The 16,290-nt window shown below is 37.2% G+C and overlaps 1 non-coding gene across 1 annotated transcript; it reads left to right on the top strand.

The window, feature by feature from the left end:
• Positions 1 to 660: 660 nt before the first annotated feature.
• LOC114680881 lies at positions 661 to 801 on the top strand. Its single transcript, XR_003732829.1, has one exon. It is a non-coding gene; the product is annotated as a U4 spliceosomal RNA (small nuclear RNA).
• Positions 802 to 16,290: the final 15,489 nt, after the last annotated feature.

Raw genomic sequence — 16,290 nt, 5'->3', positions numbered from 1 at the left:
GATGTAAGTTTGGTTAATTAAGTTCAATGGGTATTGTTTAAATGAAGTGAGATATTACTTTCTCAACTTTACTGTAGAGCTGTTGGATTCATTGAACTGAGGTGAATTTGTAATAAAACAGTAGACTTAATTTTACCTACTTTGTTGGTAATGTGGTTCATTTGAAAGTAAAAATGTATGCTTCTTAAAAGTATTTTTTCATTAAATGTCATATTTTTGAAAACTTACTAATTCTTTTGCAATTTCCTTACATTTATATGAAAAAGGGAATTTTTGTGGTGTTTACATAAAGTTTATATTTTCAGCTTTTCAATGTATGGGGTGCTCTAATATTGTTTTGTTTCTTTTTTGTTTGTAGACAGGATCTCACTATATAGGCATGGCTGGTCTAGAACTCACATAGTTCGTGCCTTTGCCTCCAAAGAGTTGGAATTAAAGCTTGCACCACTACACTTGGCTCAAATGAGATTTTTGTATATGTGTTTTACAGTTATTTATTTGGTTGGGTTTTTTGATGGTTTACTTGGTTTTTGTTTTGTTTTGAGGAAAGATCTCATAGTGTAACTATGGCTGTCCTGGTGCTATGTAGGAGAGTCTGGCCTCAAACATATAGATTTACTGGTTTCTGACTTCCAAATGCCAGGATTAAAAGCATGAACCAGCTTTGCACAGTGGCAGTATTGTAGCCAATGAGGTTTATCCAAGATGCGATTATTGCTAATTGAAAACTTTTCCCAATACCCCACCGTGATGACTTGCAATATAGTCAGCATTGGCAGTTTTTGACAGTCTCTACGGATACTGAACAAAATAAAATAAAATAAAACAAATAATAAAAAAAGCATGAACCAGTATGCTTGGCTGTGTGTTTTAGTTTTTTTTAAAAAAAAAAAAAAAAAACTACTAAAAAATTATTACTGGCAAGGGCATATATTTAAGCTCACCTTCATAATGGTGCCTGTAGAGGCCACAATCATCAGATCCATGGAGTTGGAGTTATAGGTTGTTGTTAAACAGCTGAAATGGGTGCTGGAAACTGAACTCAAGTCTTCTGAAGACCAGCAAGAGCTCTTAACTGCTGAACCATCTCTCTGGCCCTTTCTTGCTCTTAATTTTTTCTGACAGTTTTATATACTTATATAATTAATCTTAGTCCTTTTCTCTTCCACATTCTCTTTTCATCTCCATCCCTCTGTTGCTGGGATACTTAACAAGTCCCCTTCTTGTTTCCATGTTCTGTGTGTGCCCCACTGAGTGTAATTAGTTTCTTACATATTCATGGTACTTGCTCAGTCATGGGGTTTCTAAGCCATTGCCTCCTACAATAAGAAGCATCTCTAATGAAGGATGTGTGTATTAATATCTGGGTGGTAATACTTACAAGATGGTTGGACAAAGTGGCCATGTATCTATATAGTAAGAAGGCCCTTCCTCCAGGACCTAATGGCCTCACTGGCCACACAGGCTTTAAAACTGGGTTTGAAGAACCAGGCATGCATCTCTCATGCATCTTCACCCAATGAAGCTTCCAGTACAGGCACACATCCAATTGAGTTGTTGGCCAAAGGGGTCCTATGGAAATGTGTGATATTTTGTTTGTGTTCTGACAAATAAAGCTTGCCTGGAGAGCAGAGAGTGGAGCTAACCACTAGTTAACCATAGAGGCTAGGCAGTGGTGGCTCACATCTTTAATCTCAGCCTTTGGGAGGTTCACACCTTTGATCCCAGCACTAGGGAGGTTCATGTCTTTTTTCTTAGCACTTGGGAGGCTCATGCCTTTGATTCCTGTGTTTGGGAGGCTCACATCTTTAATCCCAGCACAATCAGGTGGAGATGGGAATATAAGGCAGGTGGAGACAGGATCTTGGCCTCTTTCTGTCTGAGGATTCGGAGAGGTAAGAAGTGACTGGCTGCTCCTTTGCTTCTCTGATCTTCCAGCATTTACCTTGATATCTGACTGCAGATTTTTATTTGATAAGACTAATTGGGATCATAGTTCATGGAATTCCCCAGACAACCCACACACACACACAAACTGACAGCAAAGCCCCATTACTGAAAATAACACGCACACAACTCATTAAACATGGAGAAATCGAGCTGGTGCCTACACAGAACCTTCACTGCCACCTTCTATTGTCTTTGGTATGGGAAGGTACTCTGCAGGCTACTTGAAGAGAAACATAAACACCAACCCAGCCACAAACCCTGTGATCTACAATCTATCCTGCCTGCAAAGTATGCTAGGGCAATGATTGCACAAAACTTGCGGGAATAACCAACCAATGTCTGCTTTGACACAAGCCCCACTCCTCAAGACAGAACCCATTGACACAGAACTGAAACTGGGTGACCAAGAACCAGAGATTAGATATCCCAGAGACCTAGGAGAAAACCGAACACTACTAGTCTAAAAAGAGAAAGGCAACCTTATTAATAACAATGATATTATGCTATACTCACAGATCAGTTCCTTGGTCATTATCAGAGATGCTTCTTCCTGCAGCACATGGGAACAAATAACAGAGACCCACAGCCAGACATTAAATGAAAAGAGTCTAAATGGGATGTCCCATCAAATCCCTCCCCTCAGTGCTCAGGGAACCTTGTAGAACAGGAGGCAGAAAGAATGTAAAAGCCAGAGGGGATGGAGGAAAACAGGAGAACAAGGCCCTCTGAATCAACTAAGCAGGGCTCACAGAAATTCACAGAAATTGAAGCAGCAATCACAGGACCTACATGACTCTGCACCAGGTCCTCTGCATAAATAGTATGACTTTCAGTTTAGCACTTTTTTGGGACTCCTGAGTGTATCAAGGTATGGTTCTTTCATATATAGAATATAGCATCTCCAAATAGGGATACTTTGACCTCTCCCATTCCTATTTATCACTTTTATTTCTGTCTTTTATTACTTTAGTACTTCAATCATTATAATGAATAGGAATAGTGACAGGTGATTCCTTTGTCTTGTTCATGATCTTACTTGGAATGCATTGTGGTTTTCACTAGTGGCTATAGATTTTTCATTTATAACTGTTGAGATATATTCCATCCCTTTCTAGTGTCCCCAGGGACTTTATCATAAAAGGTTTTATGATTTTGCCAAAGGTCTTTTGTACACTCTAATCATGTGATTTACATCCTTGGGTCCATTTATATAATGAAATACATTTATTGATTTATGCTTGTTGAACCATTCCTGTATGCCTTCAATGGGACCAGATTTATTATGGCAAATACCCTCTACATATTCCCAGTTCTATTTCTTTTTGAGTTCTTGCTGCCAAAGTCAAGTCCATTAAATGAACTGGGAATAGTAGAGACAAAATAAAACACAGTCGATGGAGTCTGTGGTGCCTGAAGCACTGTTTAGAATTTGAACTTAGTTCAAAGTTTTAGTTTCCTTTTGGGGTGATGGTGTTGGTCCCAGCAGCACTTCCTGGGGAAATACTGGATAAACTACTTACCAGCACAATTTTTGTAGATTTCCTAGTAGAGGTCTGTTCACCTGGTTTCAGTCTTTGAGTGTCTGGTGGATTCTGCAGCAGCAGCAGTTACTGCATCGGCTTCAGTCACCGAAACAAGTTCAGTCTAATATGGATTCTTTGGCTTGTTCAATTTTTTTCTTTTTTTAGTTCTTTACATATTCTACTTATTAATCCTCAGTCAACTCTAGTTTGGAAGACTTTTCTCATTCTATAGGCTCTTTTTCTACTCAGTTTCTCCCTATGGAGAGAGAGAGAGAGAGAGAGAGAGAGAGAGAGAGAGAGAGAGAGAGAGAGAGAGAGAGAGAACAGGTATGCCCATTATGGCCACGACTTCTAATAGGTGTGTAATTACAAAATCAACCTTTTCAGAACAGTTGCCCATTGGAATCCTGAAAATGTATCATTATTGTGTGGTGTACATATTTCAGTTTTCCAAATTCTGCAAAATGAAACACATCCATCTGTCAAATTTCATTTCTCTGAATTCCTTTAGGATTACTTCCTGCAGGTAAAGGAGTTTAGTTGTAGAAGGAACAAGTAAGACATGTTTTTTCACTATTTCCTTGCCTTGTTGCCAAGTAATAGAAAAATCTCTTTTTAAACTTTTGTCATGAACATGATTTTTTTAAATAAAATTCTGAGGCCTCCAGCATACTTCCTACTAATAATCAATCAATTTCCTCATTACCTTGTGCTAGAGGACTGGCAGACCTACCTATATGGGATCTGGTGTGTGTTATATATGTAGGATGATCCCTATTTCTGATTATTTCCTGTAATTGTATAAGTAGCAAAGTTAAATCTATTTTTATGAGGAATAAATTCAGCAGTTTCAGATTGTAAAGCAACTCTTTCTGCATATTGAGAGTCAGTAACTATATTGAGAGGTTCTGGAAAGTCCATTAGTACCATAAGAATGCCATACAATTATGACTTTTGTACAGAATTGTAAGTGCTTTGAACCACTTTACTTAAATATCCTGCTCTGTATCTTGCCTTTCCTGATTTATTTGCATCCATAAAGAACATAGGGACTCCAGAGATTGGTGTTCTCCATACAATGTGAGAAAGGACTCAACTGGTTCTTTTTATGAATTTGATTCTCTCACTTTTAGAATAACTGTTATAAATCTTTCAAAAAAAATTACTGCAAGCTCTTTGCCAATATTCATTATCTTTCCTAAAGATGAAATTTCCTCATTAGTTAAAGGTACTGTAATTTCTGCTGGGTCCATTGCTGTCATTTGGTGAAGTCTTAATTTTCCTTTAAAATCAAATCAGAAATCTTTTCCACATATGTCTTTAATTTCTTGCTGTTTATGTGGTAGAAATATCCATTCCAATATAATATCTTCCATCTGTATCAACATCCCTGCAGGGGATTGCCTAGAAAGTAATATAATCAGAATGCAGTTAAGCTCTGGAGTCACATGGTCCACATGTGCCTCTCATATTTTCTTTTCCACTAGAGCCAATTCCTTCTCAGCTTCGGCTGGTAATTCTCTCAGACCATTTAAGTCCTTGTCCCCTTCTAGGATATGTAGCAACTTATCAGTTCATGAGGACTTACCACAGTTGTGCCACAAATTGAAAATGTCTCCTAGCAATCTTTGAAAGTCATTAAGAGTCTGTAATCTATCTTTCTTGACTTGTACCTTTTGGGGTCTAATTTTTTAGACCTATTTTATATCCCAAATAATTAATAAAAACTCCTCTTTATATTTTTTTCAGGAGCAATTTGTAATCTCCAGTGAGGCAAAGCTTTCTTTACTTCTTCAAACATTTTTTCCAAAGTATCTACATTTGAATCAGCGAATAAGATACCATCCATATAATGGTAAATTATAGATTGTGGAAACTGTACTTGAATTATTTCCAATGGTTTTTGCACAAAATAGTGGCACAGTTTGGGGGCTATTTAACATTCCCTGTTAATGTTATTTAACATTAACCCTCCATTGATATCTCTTAATTGGCTGAGAATTATTATAAGTAGGTACAGTGAAGGCCATTTTTTCTATCCTTTTCTTGTAGAGGCATGGTTTTGTTTTTTTAAAAAAAGTCTTTTAAATCAATAACTATAATAGGCCATTCTTTAGGTAATAGAGAAGGCAAAGGCATCCCAGGCTGTAGAGAGCCCATTGGCTGAATTACTTTATACATGGCTCTCAGATCTGTCAACAATCTCCATTTCCCTGATTTCTTTTTAATAATACAAAATTCCAAGAGCTGGCTGATTCTTCAATATGTTGAGCATTTAGCTGCTCCTGAACCAGCTGTTCTAAGGCCTGTAGTTTCTCTGATGTCATAGGCCACCCATCCCAGACAGGTTTGTCACTTAGCCATTTTAAGGGTAGGGCCTTTGGTACCTCTGAGAGCTCAACAACTGTTGTACCCTGTTTTTGTACAGCCTGAGTGGTCAGTGACTGCTTTTTATAGTGTCTTATGATATTCTTCCCAGAAGTATGGATTGGTTTATGGTCTGTTTCGAAGAATGGAGGAATATTAATCTAAGTATTCAATTGGTGAAACAAATCATGACCCCATAGATTCACTGCTACATTAGCCATAAATGGCCTCAGCCTTCCTCTCTGTCCTTCTAGCCCGATGCATTCAACCCATCTCATACTTTGTTGTACATAAGATAGGGTTCCAATCCATAATAACTGAACATCTACCTCCTGAAGAGGCCAATTCAGATGCCATGATTCTGGTGTAATTATAGTCACATCTGCTCCTGTGTCCAGCAAGCCTTTGATTATAATGTTATTTATTCATACCCTTAGCTTTGGTCTTTGTTCATTTATGGAAGTTTCTCAAAATATTAGTTTTATGGTTTTTCTTGAAATTTTTTATTCATCTTTCAAAGCTATTCTATCATCCAGAGCAGTATTGATTTTCATGTTGGGCATTGGATCATCTAGTTGTTATGGGGAGGAGTTTCCTTTACAGTGACTGGGAATGACTGAACCACATTTGACCTGGGGATCTGTGAGAGGCCCCTCCAAGGGATTTCCCAGTGGTAAAGTGTTGCCTTGTTTGTCTCTCGCTGATCTGCATTCATTGGTCCAATATCCAATGGTCTTTGCCTCATCTTCTGCATAATCCAGAATGTTAGGGCCTTCTGTCTGGGTCATTCCTAGAAGAAACATTGTTTCTAGGAGCACCCTGTGTACTCTTCTTATATAGCCTGGTTTATCACAATTAAAACATTTGACATATTTGATGTCTCTTTATACCTTTGGAAATCACCGATCCTATCCAAGCCTCATCACTATAGTTAAGAGACTCAATATTGGGTGTGTTGGATTCATTCTTCTATGGATGCTGACCTGACCTTTAAAAAGCCAATTATCTTTTTGCATTCTAAATTAGCATTTTCACGAATTAATACTCGTCTAAATTCTTGATCTAATATTGCTGTTTACAGCTCTAGTCAATCTTTGCAAAAAGTTAGTAAAGGGTTGTTTTGAGCCTTGTGTGCCCTTAGTTTATTATGTGGATCAATTGTTTTTCCTGGTTCTCAAATCTTATTGCCAGCATTTAAGGCTATTATTCGGTGTATGGACAAGATATGCTCATCAACACTAGCTTGTTTATTTACATCAGGAAAACAGCCCTCACCAAGAATCTGATATTGAGAAATCTCAAAACATCTAACCTTATCTTACTGTTCCAGAGCCTTAGCTTTTCTCCACCAGCTTTTCCATTGTAACTGATGACTATATTCTAATACTGCTGAGATTAATTGATTCCAGTTGTTTGGAACTATTCTATTACTTGAGGACCACATATTTAGCATGTGTCTCACATATGGTGAAGACATACTATAGGTAGCTATTGCTTCTTTAATGACTTTTAGATGTATAGGCCCCCATTTACAATCCTTATATCCTTTGGAATAATTAACACTTGCTGGCTTTTCACAGACAGTAACAGGATAAATCATAGCAGGTGAGGTCCAACCTTAGGCAAGCCATTTCTAACTCTGTAAGGTACTGGAGAGGTTAATTGCCCTCTAACCTCTTTTGTCTGTGCCTTAACACTCATTTTTTTAAATCAATTTTAACAACTTCTAAGACTTGAAATCGATTTGACACCACTTTTTGTAGGGTCTGAACCTCCTGAACAGTAAATGATTCTAGCGATTTCATTAGATCAATCAGTTTCTTCTTTTCATCATTCACATATGATTCTAAAGCTTTCATTTTATCTATCAATGCTACTTTGTCATCCTTAGAGATTATCTTACAACATGCAAATTCTCTTCCAAAAACGTGGTTCTATCAGCCAATTTTTCATTTCCATATTCCATGGAATGAATTTTATCTGCCAATTTATCATTATCATTTTTAATTGAATGAATAATTTGGGCTTATTTCTCATTATTGCTTTGCAATGTCTGCATCATTTCAGTAAATTTCTCATTTCTTGGCACTGTACTCAAACCAATTTTTAAGGATATGATATGTATTGCTAGGCTAATAGCAACTCTAACTAAGAATGCATATATCCTAGGTAGGTCATATATCTCTTCTAAGAATCCATCCATAGCAGAAACACAAAGGTTTTTAAATTCCTGAATGATGATATTATCTGCCATTGGTGTGGAAGAAATTTACAAATTGAAAAAAATTAAAATATTTATTTATTTACTTACCAGTTTAAAGTATGAAGTTGTGAAGTAATTTACCTCAGGTAAAATCCTCTGGAGATCATCCTTTGTGGCTTAATCTATTTTCCATTGCTATAATAGAATACTACATGCAGAATAACATAAAGAATAGAAGAAAAACAGTCAATATGCCAGGCAGTGGTGGCTTACACCTTTACTCCTAACTCTTGAGAGGCAGAGGTAGGAAGATCTGTGTGAATTAGAGACCAGCCTGGTCTACAGAGTGAATTCCAAGACAGCCAGCACTACACACAGTGAAACTCTGTCACAAAAAAGAAAAGATGGAAATTTATTCTTTTGTATGCTTGAGGCTTTATTATTAAAAATTATGGCATCAATATCTAATGGGGCTTTTGTGCCACATTATATATAGTTGACAGGCAAATGAGTAATAGGAGAAGAACAACCAGTGAGGGCTACCATCTGAAGAAGTCTAGTATAGGTTACTTGGCAACCCTTCCCTGAATAACATTATGCCATTCATGAAAGCACCAGTCACAGATCTACTTTCTCATCAGATTTGAATTTGAATTTACAAAATTGAGCATTAAAAGCATACTGAAAGTCACAACATGTTGCTGATTTTAAATGAATGAACTGAAGTAGGATAATGTCCTTAAGAGACTGAGGGTTTCACCTCCCTATTATTCTCCTTGACCTTAGAGCAAGAATCCCTTATCTCCAGCTGCATCTTTCTTATTACTTCAGAGTGATGTAACATCCTATTTGTTAGACAGCAGTTGACATGTTTATTTAAAGCAGCTGTTATCACAGTATTTTACATACTTATCCAACATTTATAACACATGAAATCATTTAGTGAAATATTTTTGAGTGTTCTTCAAATAAAGATACTGTATGTTTTTTAATTTTTGTTGATCTACTTACTTTCTGACAGTTTCATGTATTTCTATAAGTTTTAGTCTTTTAAATTTCCACTTACCGCTGGGTGATGATGGTACATATCTTTAACCCCAGCACTGAGGAGGCAGAGCCAGGTGGATCTCTGTGAGTTTGAGGCCAGGCTGGTCTACAAAGCAAGATCCAGGACAGGCGCCAAAACTACTCAGAGAAACTCTGTCTCAAAAAAACCACACAAAAAATTCCAATTACCAAATTAGACAATCTTTACTCACATTCTTGTCCTCCATTTCAAATTCTACAGTTTCATCCCCAGCCCTATGGCAGACCTTTTGCATGGTCCTTTCCTCCCTCTCTGCCTCCATTCCCTGGACACTCTGCAGGACCCTGTAGTGAACCTAGCCTTGTTCCCTAACCACACCCCTTTGTGTCAGCTGCCAATACCTGGAGGCACTGTCTACCTGGGAACCATCAGGCAATCAGCTAAGCAGTTGACACTCTCCTACCTGTCTTCTAGTTCAAACTTTCAGTCTCATCCTCACACCTGTTATAAACCATTTTTGGGGAACTATCATCCCTCTCAGACTCCACTCCCTGGGGACTCCACCAATACTTGTGGCATTCCCAGCTTTCCTCCTTCCTATGGACCCTCTCACCACCCATTCCAGCACATTTCAATTCCTTCATGTCATCCCCCAATGCCTAGAAACACAATCTACCTGGATTCCCCTATGATCTCACCTGGCAGGGACTTAGAAGCATTCCCTTTCAGAAAACCCACAGCCACCACACATTCTTAAGATCCAGAGAGGGCAACAGAAACCAAGGAATAGAATGCACACCCAACAAAGGCAAGACTACATATTGGCAATTATAACCACAACCATCCCAAAATCAGATGCCTAGGCACCAGTACAGAAACACAGTCATTAATACCTGAGACAGTATGTCTCTACCAGAAACCAGAAACCATGCAACAGTAGGCCCTCAGATATGCAATATAGCTAAGCACATTTAAAGTGCTTTTATAAGCTATTATAAATACATTCAAGGAACCTAAAGAAGATATGCATAAATCTCTTAATATAGTCTGTGAAAAAACAGTGGAATAAAATGATGCAAACAGTTTAAGATATGAAAGTAGAAATAAAATCAGTAAAGAAAATCCAAAGTGAGATAAAACTGGAAATAAAAAATATAGGAAGTCAAAGAAAAACCTCAGATGTAAGCATCCCCAACAAATACAGGAGATGGAAGAGAGAATTTCAGTTACTGAAGACAAGTAGAAGAAATGGATACCTCAGTCAAGTCTAAAGAAATAAGGCATAAAATATCCAGGAAATTTAGGACACTATAAAAAGAACAAATCTAAGAATAATAGGAATAGAAGAAGGAGAAGTAAACCCAGATAAACACAGAAAATATTTTCAACAAATTCACAGAAAAAAATTTCTGTAACCAAAGAAGGAGTTGCCTATCAAGGTACAAGAAGCACACAGAATACCAAATAACTTGAACAGGAAAGAAATCCCACATGGCACATAATAAAACAATAAACATGCAGAATAAAGAAAAGGGAAAAGACCAAGTAACATATGAAAGCTGACCTATTAAAATAATACCTAGCTGTTTAATGGACACTCTAGAAGCCAGAAAGCCTTGGACAGATATTCTACAAACTCTAAGAGATCACAGATGCCAGTTCAAACTGCTATACCCAGAAAAACTTTCATAATAATAAATCATAATAAATGGAAAAAGACATTCCAAGATAAAAATCAAATTTAAGTACTATCTATCTACAAATCCAGCTCTAAAGAAGGCACTAAAAGGAAAACTTCTATCTAAAGAGGTTAACCACAACCATTAAAACACATGAAACAAATAATCTAAGTCTAGCAAATCAAAAGAGGGATGTAAAACACATATCACAAAAAACAAACTAACAGAAATCAGCAAACACTGTTCATTAATAACTCTTACCATCAACAATCTCATTTCCCCAATAAAAAGACACAGACCAACAAACTGCACTTGAAAACAGGATCTATCTTTTTGTTAAATACAAGAAACTTAGCAAGGACACACATCACCTTAGGGTAAAAGGATGAAAATAGATATTCAAAGCAAACAGACCCAAGAAGCAAGCCAGTATAGCCATTTTAGTATCTGACAAAATAGACTTTGCAACAAAACTAATCAGGAGATATAAAAAGACACTATATACCCATCAAAGGAAAAGACCACAAAGAGGATACTGCAATACTAAACATCTATGCATCAAACAAAACAGTATTCAAGTTCATATGAAAAACACTACTACAGCTTAAATCCCATATTGACCCTTACACACTGATAGTGGACAACTTCAATACCCCACTCTCACCAGTAAACAGGTCATCTAGATCAAAGCTAAACAAAGAAATACTGGAGCTAACTGAGATTATAAACCAAATGAAAGTAACAGATATTTACAAAACATTTCATATAAAGACAAAAGGATATGCCCTCTCCTCATTATCTCATGGAACTTTTTCAAAAATTGACCACAGACTTGAACAAAAAGCAAGTCTCAACAGATAAAAGAAAATAGAAAAGAAAATCCTGCATCCTATCAGACCATCAGTAATTAAAGTTGAATATCAACAACAGACACAAAAAGCTTACAAACTCATGGAAACTGAACAATTCACTACTGAATAAAAAATGGGTCAATACAGAGATTAAGAAAGAAATTAAAGATGCTCTAGAATTGAATGAAAATGAATACATAACATGTCCAAATACATGGGACACAATGAAGGAGTTTCTAAGAGGCAAATTCATACTATTAAGTTTTTAAAAAATGGAAGAGATCTGATGTTAGTAATTTAATAGCACACCTGAAAGCTCTAGAACAAAAAGAAGAAATAATAGTCAAAAACAGCAAACAGCAAGAAACAATCAGGCTCAGGCTGAAATCTATAAAATAGAAACAACAGAAATAAACACAATGCAAAGAATCAATGAAACATAGAGTTGATTCTTTAAGAAAATCAACAATGAGCTGGAGAGATGGCTCAGACATTAGAAGCATGGACTGCTCTTCCAGAGGTACTGAGTTCAATTCCCAGCAAACACATAGTGATTCACAACCATCTATAATGAGGTCTGGTGCCCTCTTCTGGTGTGCTGGCATACATCCAGGCAAAATACTGTATGCATAATAAATAAATAAATCTGTTTTAAAAAAAAAGAAAATCAGTAACATTGACAAACACTTAGCTAAATTAATTGAAGGGTGGAGAAGGCCCAAATTAATAAAATTAGATATATAAATGGGGGCATAGCAATAGACACCAAGGAAATCCAGAGAATCATGAAAACATACTTTAAAAATCTCTGTTCCACTGAATTAAAAAATCTGAAAGAAATGAATCATTTTCTTGATATACACTACCTACCAAAGTAAAATCAAAGATCATATCACCAGTTTAAACTAAAATTTCTAGTGAAATAGAAGCAACAATTAAACCCTTTTTCCCCACCCCCCAAAAAAGTCCAGGGCCAGGAGGGTTTTTTAATTAATTAATTAATTTTGTTTTTTCGAGACAGGGTTTCTCTGTGTAGTTTTGGTGCCTGTCCTAAATCTCACTCTGCAGACCAGGCTGGCCTCGAATTCACAGAGATCTGCCTGGCACTGCCTCCCGAGTGTGGGATTAAAGGTGTGAGCCACCACCACCCAGCAGGCCAGAAGGTTTTTAGTGGAGAATTTTTCCAGACTTTCAAATAGAATTTAACACCCATATTCCTCAAATTAAGCCACAAAATAGAAAGAGAAGGAACACTGAGCAATTGTTTTTAAGATAACACACTTACCCTGATAAATTATAGATTTAGGAAATTTTTTACGTGTCACTTCCAATGGTTGTTGTACAAAATATTCACACAGTGTCAGGCTATTCAACATTCCCTGTCGGAGAACCCTCCATTGATATCTATCTTTCAACTGGTTGAGAATTATTATAAGTAGGCACCATGAAGGCAAATCTTTCTGTCTTTTTTTTTTTTTTTTTTTTTTTTTTTTTTTTTTTTTTTTTTGGTAAGGCTATTGAAAAGAAACAGTCTTTTAAACTGATAACTATAAGAGGCCATCATTTAGGTAACAGCATAGGCAAAGGAATCCCAAATTGTAGAGAGCCCATTGGCTGAATTAATTTGTTAATTGCTCTAAGGTCTGTTACTATTCTCCATTTACCAGATTTCTTTTTAATAACAAATACAGGAGAATTCCAAGGGCTGGTTGATTCTTCAATATGATGAGCATTTTACTGCTCTTTGTACCAGCTCTTCAAAAGCCTGGAGTTTCTCTGTTGTTAAAGGCCATTGATGAACCCATACAGGCTTGTCTGGTAACCATTTTAAAGGTAGAGCTGTTGGTGTCTTTGGAAGATCATCCGTTGTTGTACCCTGTTCTTGTACAATCTGGATGGCTGGTGACCACTCATTAGAATAATATCTTCTAATATTTCTCTCAGAAACATATGCTAGTTCATGATTTGTTTCTGAGGTTGGAGGGAGGTTAATCTGAGTATTCCATTGTTGTAACAGATCTCAACCCCATAAGATCATAGCTATGTTAGCCACATATGGTTTTAATTTTCCTCTCTGTCTTTCTGGAGCTATACATTCGAGCCACCTTGCACTCTGTTTCACTTGAGATAATGTTCCATTTCCTAACAGCTGAATGCTTAGCTCCTGAAGAGGCCAAGTTATGCCAAAATTCTGGTGCAATTATGGTCATACCAGCAGCTGTGTCTACTAGACCAGACAACAAAACATTTTTTCTTTTTTTTTTTTAAATTACACTCATCACTCATGATATTCATTACTTACACTCATGATATTAAACACATTTGTGGTATTCATAGATTACATTCGCAGTATTCATTCAATTATATATATGTATTATATATAAATTTTAAATGTTGAATGTCATTTCTTGAAGGGGGTAGGAGGTTAAATACAGGCTTACAGCACAATGGGAGGACCCCGGAGGGCAAAAGTTCGCTACTGATGTTTTACAATTTTGCATCTAAGCTGTTAACACCCATTATTCATGATACACAAACAAGGAACTTCCCTTAAGCATTCAGGAGGGTGGAATCTGGCAGGGAATTAGCATTGGGAGGATATCAAAATCAAGGTCAGCAAGCAAGGCAACAGTTACCCAAAACAGGGGCCAGGGCCCTGTGGGTCTCCCTTTTATTAAAAAATGAGCTTCTGACTTGGGTTGCATGGGATGTCAGCAGGTCACCTTACCCATCATGGAGACGCCTGCCCAGGCCACACAGGTGCTCTGTCTTAGGTTGGTGAGTGCCCCCCAGGCATTACCCATCTCTGAATACTCATTATCATACTGGCTCAATCGTGTGTGAGCTGCATGGTTAATTGCTGCCAAAGATCTCAAAGTGGCACTGGGCTTGCAATCTGTGTGTTCCATACAGAAAAGACCAACAGAGGTCCTATCTCACCCATAGCCAGTAGGCTAAAGGCAACTGAGCCATTCCCTTCCTTAACAAGCCATACTGTACGTTTGGAGTCCTGGAAAGATAGTATCCCAAAAGCAACTGGAATTTGCGCTTATAAATTTATAATTTTCAAAGCCATTCGAGATGTATATAACTACTGAATTAAATTTATCATGCCCAATAGAATGAAAGATTAATTAACTGTGGTAGCTACTTTTGTTGCCAGGGTCTCCACTGTGCTGGCTGTAGTAAGCAATAATGAAATGGTAATCCCAGAAACAGTAGCAGTGGTGTGCGCCATTGCTATAACAGCAACAGCAGCAGCAGCAATGTCAAATACTCTTCTGGATTGTGTGGACATCCATTGGCATAGATACAACTCCAGCAACACAAACCGCCAAAGCCCATTTTTCTTGATCCCAGCACGACTTTAGCTGGCAGTTCTTTTGGAGAATCCAATCTCATGGCTACAGTTCCTAGGCTTACATTAATGCTTGCCAAAGCTGGCCATTTTGGGCTCTCAATCTCCATTGGCATCAGAAGGGTAAATTTTTTTTCATGGAGACCCATTAGGTCTCTGTCATGTTGGGCTTCAGCAGCAGCCACAGGGTGCATTCAGTGCTCAGGAATTCAAAGAGGAACCTCATTGTACTGAGGAAAGACATAAACCAAACTCTGGGCCCACACCAACACTAGATCGGGTCTCCTCCACGTGCTAGTAGAAAGATCCTTCTATCGCTCCAGAGGGTGATTTGCAACAGGAGTCCTCCAGTGCATATCTGCATCAGATCCTCCAGCAGAATCCACCAATAAACTCCAGTAGAATCCACCCATAAAAAAATTTAAAATAAATAAAACAAGGGAAAGAATAGAATGTGCAGAGGAATGATGAGTCCCTAGTTCTCCCTTTTTATAACTTTAGTAAAATGTTTGTTTGTTTGTTTAATATTTCAAATTTTCCATTTATTTTTATTTTTAAAATTAATTAATTAATTAATTTTTCTATTATCAGCTTGATAGAGTATGTATTCTTGTATTAAAAGTGAGATGTTTCATTGAGGTTTGCTCAGTAATTGAGTAAAACTGAAATTTATTATAAGCCACAATCATCCTAGGGACCTCCATGCTATATATATATATATAGCCTCCATGGTTCTGTGGGTTGTAGTTTGATTGTTCTTTATTTTATATCTAGAATCCACTTATTAGTGAGTACATACCATGACTGTCTTTCTGGGTTTGGGTTACCTCACTCAGGATGATTTTTTTCTAGTTCCATCCATTTGCCTGCAAATTTCATGCTTTCATTATTTTTCTCTGCTGAGTAGTACTCCATTGTGTATATGTACCACATTTTTTTTCATCCATTCTTCAGTTGATGGGCATCTAGGTTGTTTCCAGGTTCTGGCTATTACAAATAGTGCTGCTATGAACATTCCTGAGTATGTATCTTTTTTTTAACTTTTTATATATATATATATATATATATATATATATATATATATATATATATATATATAATTATTTTACAATACCATTCAGTTCTACATATCAGCCACGGGTTCCCCTATTCTCCCCCTTCCCACCCCTCCCCTTACCCCAGCCTACCCCCCATTCCCACCTCCTCCAGGACAAGTCCTCCCCCGAGGATTGCGATCAACCTGGTAGACTCAGTCCAGGCAGGTCCAGTCCCTTCCTCCCAGACTGAGCCAAGTGTCCCTGCATAAGCTCCAGGTTTCAAACAGCCAACTCA

Source organism: Peromyscus leucopus, chromosome 22 (genome assembly GCF_004664715.2).
Source record: "Peromyscus leucopus breed LL Stock chromosome 22, UCI_PerLeu_2.1, whole genome shotgun sequence".
In the NCBI taxonomy this organism is placed as follows: Eukaryota; Metazoa; Chordata; class Mammalia; order Rodentia; family Cricetidae; genus Peromyscus; species Peromyscus leucopus.
Note: the sequence above shows the minus strand (reverse complement) of the source record. Positions and strands in the feature narration are given on the sequence as shown.